A 7,065-nucleotide genomic window follows, 5' to 3' on the forward strand; every position below is an offset into this window, starting at 1 on the left:
TCAGTAGTTGTGGCACGTGGGCTTCAGTAGTTGTGGCTCGCAGGCTCTAGAGCGCAGGCTCAGTAGTTGTGGTGCACGGGCTTAGTTGTTACGCGGCATGTGGGATCTTCCTGGACTAGGGCTCGAACCCGTGTCCTCTGCATTGGCAGGCGGATTCTTAACCACTGCGCCACCAGGGAAGCCCTAAACCCACTTTTATTTGTTAATTGTAAGTAGTACAGATATTCCAAAAATATAAACAGACACTTAATGGCGTCCTACATTTCAAGTGTTGTTTTTTTTAAATTTTTTATTTATTTTTATTTTTGGCTGCGTTGGGTCTTTGTTGCTGTGCGCGGGCTTCTCACTGCAGTGGCTTCTCTTGTTGCGGAGCACGAGCTCTAGGCGTGTGGGCTTCAGTAGTTGTGGCCCGCGGGCTCAGTAGTTGTGGCCCGCGAGCTCTCGAGCGCAAGCTCAGTAGTTGTGGTGCACGGGCTTAGTTGCTCCGCGGCATGTGGGATCTTCCCTGGGCCAGGGCTCGAACCCGTGCCCCTGCACTGGCAGGCGGATTCTTAACCACTGCGCCACCAGGGAAGCCCCTCAAGTTTTTGAATACAACAAGTTTATCAAACCATGAACCTGTGAGCAAGGTAGTCAGAACCCCACAGCCCAGTCACGTTGGGAAGCAGATCTCCCCCACCCTCCAAACGGTATCTTGAAGTGGGTTACGTGGCACGACATGGAACATGTAAAATCTGAGATACTACAAGCAAAGAAGCTCATGGGGCGCAAAGAGGAGGGTCTGCTCCGGGGGCAAGCCCCACAGCAGTAAAGGAATGGTGCAGGGGGCCAGACCCCTGCCTTCCCTCCCCTGCTTGAATGCAAGTATTTACCAGTATTAAAATAAAAGGACAAAACTAAAACCCCATTTTACAAAAAAGGCGACTGAGGGACAGTAGTGGCAAGTAACTGACTGAAGACCTGAAGGGGAAAACAGGCTTACTTTCCGCAGACACTTGACCTGTCTGGGACATGGGATACAGGACAGCCTTACGGGGGGGTTGCCTTATTGAATGAGGCCTCATGAACAGGGTAGGGGTAGCAAAACAAAACGGGATCCATTTCCCAGGGAATGACTGCCTTTAGACTTCCCATGCTTTTAGCACAGAGAAGTTTCTGGGCCACTGTTAACAGAGGTGAATTTATAAAATGGTCAAAATCTTTGGGAGGCAGGAGGGAATTAAACAGAAGGTCCCAGGTTAACTGAAGGCAAATTTACTCAACCTCGCTATAGTAAGGGACCCATGGACCTACAGAGTGTCCCCTCTACAATGTGCAGAGTGGAAACTCTGACCCTTTCCAAATTGGTCCTGTGTCCAAAGCTCCCCCTATGAGAGGGACACGAACATCAGGCTTTTGATTTAGAAGCCCAATCAGAGAGACACACTGTGTCCCTGAAGAGGCACCTTAAAGAACTGAACCTGGCAGGTGGGCAGATTCCTGGCACGGTGTGAACTGGGGTCGGCCAGGCCTGGTGGCCTATTGCTTCCCGAAGACCAGCCTCAAACAGGAAGGGCTGGTAGGAAACCCCGGAAGAGATCCTGGGGTGAACTGGCTCCCTCTCAATCTTGCCTTCCTCCAAAACTGAGTCTGGCCTGATTCCTCTAAGGAGCACGTCTTGCAGTCATCTCTTGCCCCTAACACACTGTGAAACTGGAGACCAGAAGGTGCATAATGACTTCAGGCTGGCTCTGGTCCACACCGATGGACCCTGCTTAGACCTATTTGGCTGAGCTGCCTCTCCAGGGAAGGGAGGAGAGGGTGAGTGGGGGTGTGGCATTTCTGGTGAGGAACTGCATGGGGGCAGGGCAGGGTTCTGGCCAGAACGAGGCCTATGGAGCCAGGCTTCATGCAGAAGCAGCGGGGACACTCCCACCAAGCCATCCTGGGCTCTGGTCATGAGTCCCTTGGAACACTTGGACAAGTCTGATAGGAAAGCAGGTGGCACCAGCTCTTCCTTCACCTGGAGGCAAGGAGACCCAAAGCAGGGCAGAAAGGGGCCTCGGAACTGGATCAGCTTAGAGCCTCTTATTGCTTATTTAGTCAGAAAAGCATAGCTGGACCCCATGGCAGATTTGGCCCAAGGGCTAATCCTTAGGATGGGGCTTGGGAGAGAGGCCCCTCCTGCAATATTAGGATAGAGGCCTAGGCCAGGGCCTTAGAATCAGAAGCTCCCACTTTCCTTCAGGAGGTGTCGCTCCTGGCCGGCCCTGGAGCCCTCTTCCCCTACCTGCATGAAGCAGGATCCCACAGGCACCAGGGAATGATGCCTGGGAAATGATCACATGGGCTTTGGGGACCCTGTTCTACTCATGTGACACCAAAGGGAAAGACAAAGCCTCACAACCTTGGGACAAGGAGGGGAGGTGGCATCACAATGCTAGAGAAGGATGCTAGGCGCTCAGAACGCCAAGCTGCTGCTCCACCACCTGGTCCCGGCTAGCTCCTCACACTGCCCTAGTGTGTGGCCAGTCTGAAAAGGATAATGGGGGTAAGTTCTGAGTGGGCGGTGTTCTTGCACCTGAAGCAACTTACAAATGCTTTGTGACATCTGCCTCCAGGGAAAACAGAGAGGGGGATAGGAACCCCCTCCCACCCAAGGGAGGGAGGGGAGGCCATGGTTAAGGCAGTGATGCTGAAGTGGGGCTCCCTCTGGGGGATCCCTTGTGTGGAGCCAACTCTTAAAGGTTGAGAGATGTTTGCAGGCACATAAGGAGAAAGGTGTTCCAGACAGAGAGCTCTGCAAGAACAAACATCATGAGAGGAACAGTTGAGGGACTCGATGAGTTTGGTTGGAGTGAGTTTGGTTGGGAGTGAGAATGTGTGGACCAGTGAAGCTGAGGATATACTGGGGGCTGCATTATGAAGAGTTTTGAATACTGTGATAAGAATATTCAGCCACAGCCTAAAGGCAACTCCATAGTAAACCTTCTTTTAAAGCTCCTCTTTCATTTAAACTTACCATCCCATTGCTTCATAAAGAAGCCCTCAATTTCCTGCCATTACACTCATAACCAACATCTATCTCTTCAGATACTATTTAAGAGGACTCCTTCCTCCACTCTCAGGTTAATCTCTCTACTTACTTTGCTCTATTTTTCAACTTCTTCTGATGACTCCATCATTCAGCATTTAAATATGCTCAAGACTCTGCCATCTTAAGAAACAGCCACTATATTTTGACTCTTTTTGTGTGTGATTAAATTAAAATATATTTCAGTTAAGTAGCTTTATGCAATTCAGATTTTCCATCAATATTGCTTTTTTTTCTTTTTTTAAAATTTGAGATATAATTGATATATTTTTACTCTTATCTGTATTCCTTCCATCACCAAGTTTTTTGAAAAAGTTGTTACACTTACCACTTCTTTATGCTCAGTTATTATTTATTATGGTGAAACTAAGCTGATGCTGCCATTGTGTTGCTTTGGGCTCATAGGCTTTAAGGGATTCAGTGGAGTTGAAAGTTTAAATAATAATTCATCAAGGTCAGCAAATAGATTAACATGTTTAAAAACTCCTAAGACATCATTAGTTAAGCACGTGTATTGGAATAAGATTTTTTTTTTTTTTTGTGGTACGAGGGCCTCTCACTGTTGTGGCCTCTCCCGTTGCGGAGCACAGGCTCCGGACGCGCAGGCTCAGCGGCCATGGCTCACGGGCCCAGCCGCTCCGCGGCATGTGGGATCCTCCCGGACCGGGGCACGAACCCGTGTCCCCTGCATTGGCAGGCGGACTCTCAACCACCGCGCCACCAGGGAAGCCCCGTAGGATTTTTTTTTAATTAAAAATTTTTTTTAAAATTTGGCTGCACTGCACGACATGCGGGATCTTAGTTCTCCAGCCAGGGATCGAACCTGCGCCCCGGCAGTGAAAGCGCTGAGTCCTAACCACCCGACTGCCGAGAATTCCCCTTGAATAGGGTTTAGATTCTGACTAGGGCACTATGGTGCTGGTGCACATATTTTAACTTGATGTTAGACCTTCATGGAGTAAATGAAATTTCCTCTAAGTTCACATGTATCTGTGATCTATTCCAGTATGCTTTCCTAATTCCTCTTTGATTTAGCAGTTACACACAAATTTTATAGGACTGAAAAATATAAACATGAGCATGTCAAAACAAGTCACAATATTATCATCACACGGTGAGATTTATGATGCCTAATACACGTTTTCTTTATTTTGCCAAATGTCTCCTGTAATTTGGCTTCTCTGATGTCCATAAGAATAGATTATAGCAAGTCCATATTATTATAAGATGCTAAGAGAATGTTGATTTTGCTAAAGTCTCTAAAAAAGATTTTAAAAAGCTCTTCATAGACTAAAGCTAATTTGAAAGAATTTGAACAGCAAAAAGAAAAAAACTTAAGTGATTGGTAGCATTTTCATACCTTTTTTTTAACCTAAAGAATATGAAAGATGTTTTCAGAATCTTATATTGCCATATAGTGACCAAAAACATTCTCTAAAAGACTAGGTAAAATTAATTTTTAACTACACTTATCTAGTTGAACACTCCATAAGCCATAATTTCTCAAGATGTTATGTAATTTGAAATGTTTTACATCATCCACTTTTACCTGTCAATTTGCTAAAAGCTGTTGTTCCAGCTCTTTGATCTTTGGGAAATTTTAGGTAAAACCATTTTACATTATCAGGTAATTTATGTAGTAACTACTACTTAGGTAAGAGATTTTCAGAGCTAAGTGTATTTACTTACTGATTTGCATTTATTATTCCAGTCCAGATCAATTAGGTGAAAAATTACAATAAAAAGTACAGAGGTACCAAATAAATTTATGATATATGAAATGGTTACTAATATAATATTATTGCCATTTTGTGAGAATTATTAAATACAGAAATGGAAAAAAGTAATAAGTACATATAAATTTTCTGTGATAGTTACTGGCAATACTGGTACTTGATTTCAAATTTTTATGAAATATTATCTTAGTTTTGATTTGCATAATTCTCATTCCTGTATTTATAACAGAGTTAAAATGATTTAAAAACTAAGGAACTCTATAGGATTACAAGGTTTAACAGAGTTTTTTTTCCGTTCTAAAAATTTTTTTTTTTTTTTTTTCAGTATGCGGGCCTCTCACTGCTGTGGCCTCTCCCGTTGCGGAGCACAGGCTCCGGACGCGCAGGCCCAGCGGCCATGGCTCACGGGCCAAGCCGCTCCGCGGCATGTGGGATCTTTCCCGGACCGGGGCACGAACCCATGTCCCCTGCATCGGTAGGCGGACTCTCAACCACTGCGCCACCAGGGAAGCCCTAAAAATTTTTTTTTTAACTTTTTATTTTATATTGGGGTATAGCCGATTAACAGTGTTGTGATTGTTTCAACAATTTTTATTATTCAGCATATAAGCTCAAGCAGGGAAAAAATATAGGTCATAAAACTTATCAATTAGCCAACTCATTAATAGGACCATTTTCTTTTAAAATTTTATTTATTCATCTGGTTCAAAGTTCAAAAGGTACAAATGGGCATATGGTGAAGTCACCCTCCTGTTTCTGTTTCCTAGCTACCCACTTCCCCTTTCCAGTGGCAAACGTTGTTATTGGTTTTCTATATATCCTTCCAGATATATTTTATTCATGTCTAAGCAATTATATTTTTTCCTCTTTTACACAAATGGTAACACAATATAAGCACTGTTTTATATTTTTCCTTAAAATTTTTTTTTTTTACTATACATCTTGGAGAACCTTCCAAATCAGTGTATAATGTGCTTCCTTTTATGGCTATGTAGTATTCCATTGTCTGGATGTATCATTATTATTTTAAAAATCCCCTATTGGTGAATATTTGTATTGTTTTCCATCTTTTGTTATTATTAGAATGACTTCATTTCCTGGTTTGTTTGGGACAGTCTCAGCTATGCCAATTGTCCCAGCTTAAATTTTTTTTTCTTTATTGGAGTATAATTGCTTTACAATGATGTGTTAGTTTCTGCTTTGTAACATAGTGAATCAGCTATACATATACATATATCCCCATATCTCCTCCCTCTTGCGTCTCCCTCCCACCCTCCCTATCCCACCCCTCTAGGTGGTCACAAAACACCAAACTGATCTCTTTGTGCTATGCTGCTGCTTCCCACTAGCTATCTATTTTACATTTGGTAGTGTATATATGTCCAGCTTAAATATTAATAGTGTCCCTTTCTCTTATAAAAGTGTCCCGATTTGGACAAAACAAAACAATTTATTTTATGGTTACCTTAGCTAATACAATGCTGCAGTGAATAAGATTATATATCCTTTTATTTTGCAAGTTTGCAAATATAACTGTAAGTTGAATCCTAGAAGTAGCATTGCTGAGTCCAAGAGCCCGCATGCAACAACGAAGACCCAACGCAGCCAAAAATAAATAAATAAATTTATTTTAAAAAAAAAAGGTATATACATTTGTAATTTTGATAGATGTTGCCATATTGCCTTCCATATTGGTCATACCATTTTCCAGTCTCACCAACAATCAGAAGAGTACTTGTTTTTCCACCCTTACCTCACTTCATTATCACTTTGTTTTTTAATGTTTGTTTTTCCAATAGGTATAAAATGCTATCTCAGTGTTTGTTTTTTTTTTCAGTGTTGTTTTTATTTTACTTTTTAAAAATTACCAATGAGGTTGAGCATCTTTTTATGTGTTTAAGAACCATTTGTGTTTCCGTTTTTATGAATTATTCATGTATTTTCCTATGTTTTTGTTGGATATTAGCGTTTTGTGAAATGAGTTGCATACATTCCTCCTCCTCCCAGTTTATGATTTGACTTTTGGTTTTCCTTTTGCAGTTTTGCCATGTAGGAATTTTTTATCTTTACGTAGTCAGATTTCTTCATCTGTATTTTCTATTCAATGAATATCAAAATCCATTATTCAGCTGGAATCACGTGTAATCTTTGATTTCCTCATCCTTCAGATCCTATAATAGGTCTCAAATCCATCTACTTCTCCCCATTCTTACTATTCTAGTTAAGCTTCATAATTTAGTTCTCCCTCCCATCAGT

Source organism: Monodon monoceros, unplaced genomic scaffold (genome assembly GCF_005190385.1).
Source record: "Monodon monoceros isolate NGI ecotype Baffin Bay Population unplaced genomic scaffold, NGI_Narwhal_1 Super_Scaffold_6, whole genome shotgun sequence".
Classification (NCBI taxonomy): Eukaryota; Metazoa; Chordata; class Mammalia; order Artiodactyla; family Monodontidae; genus Monodon; species Monodon monoceros.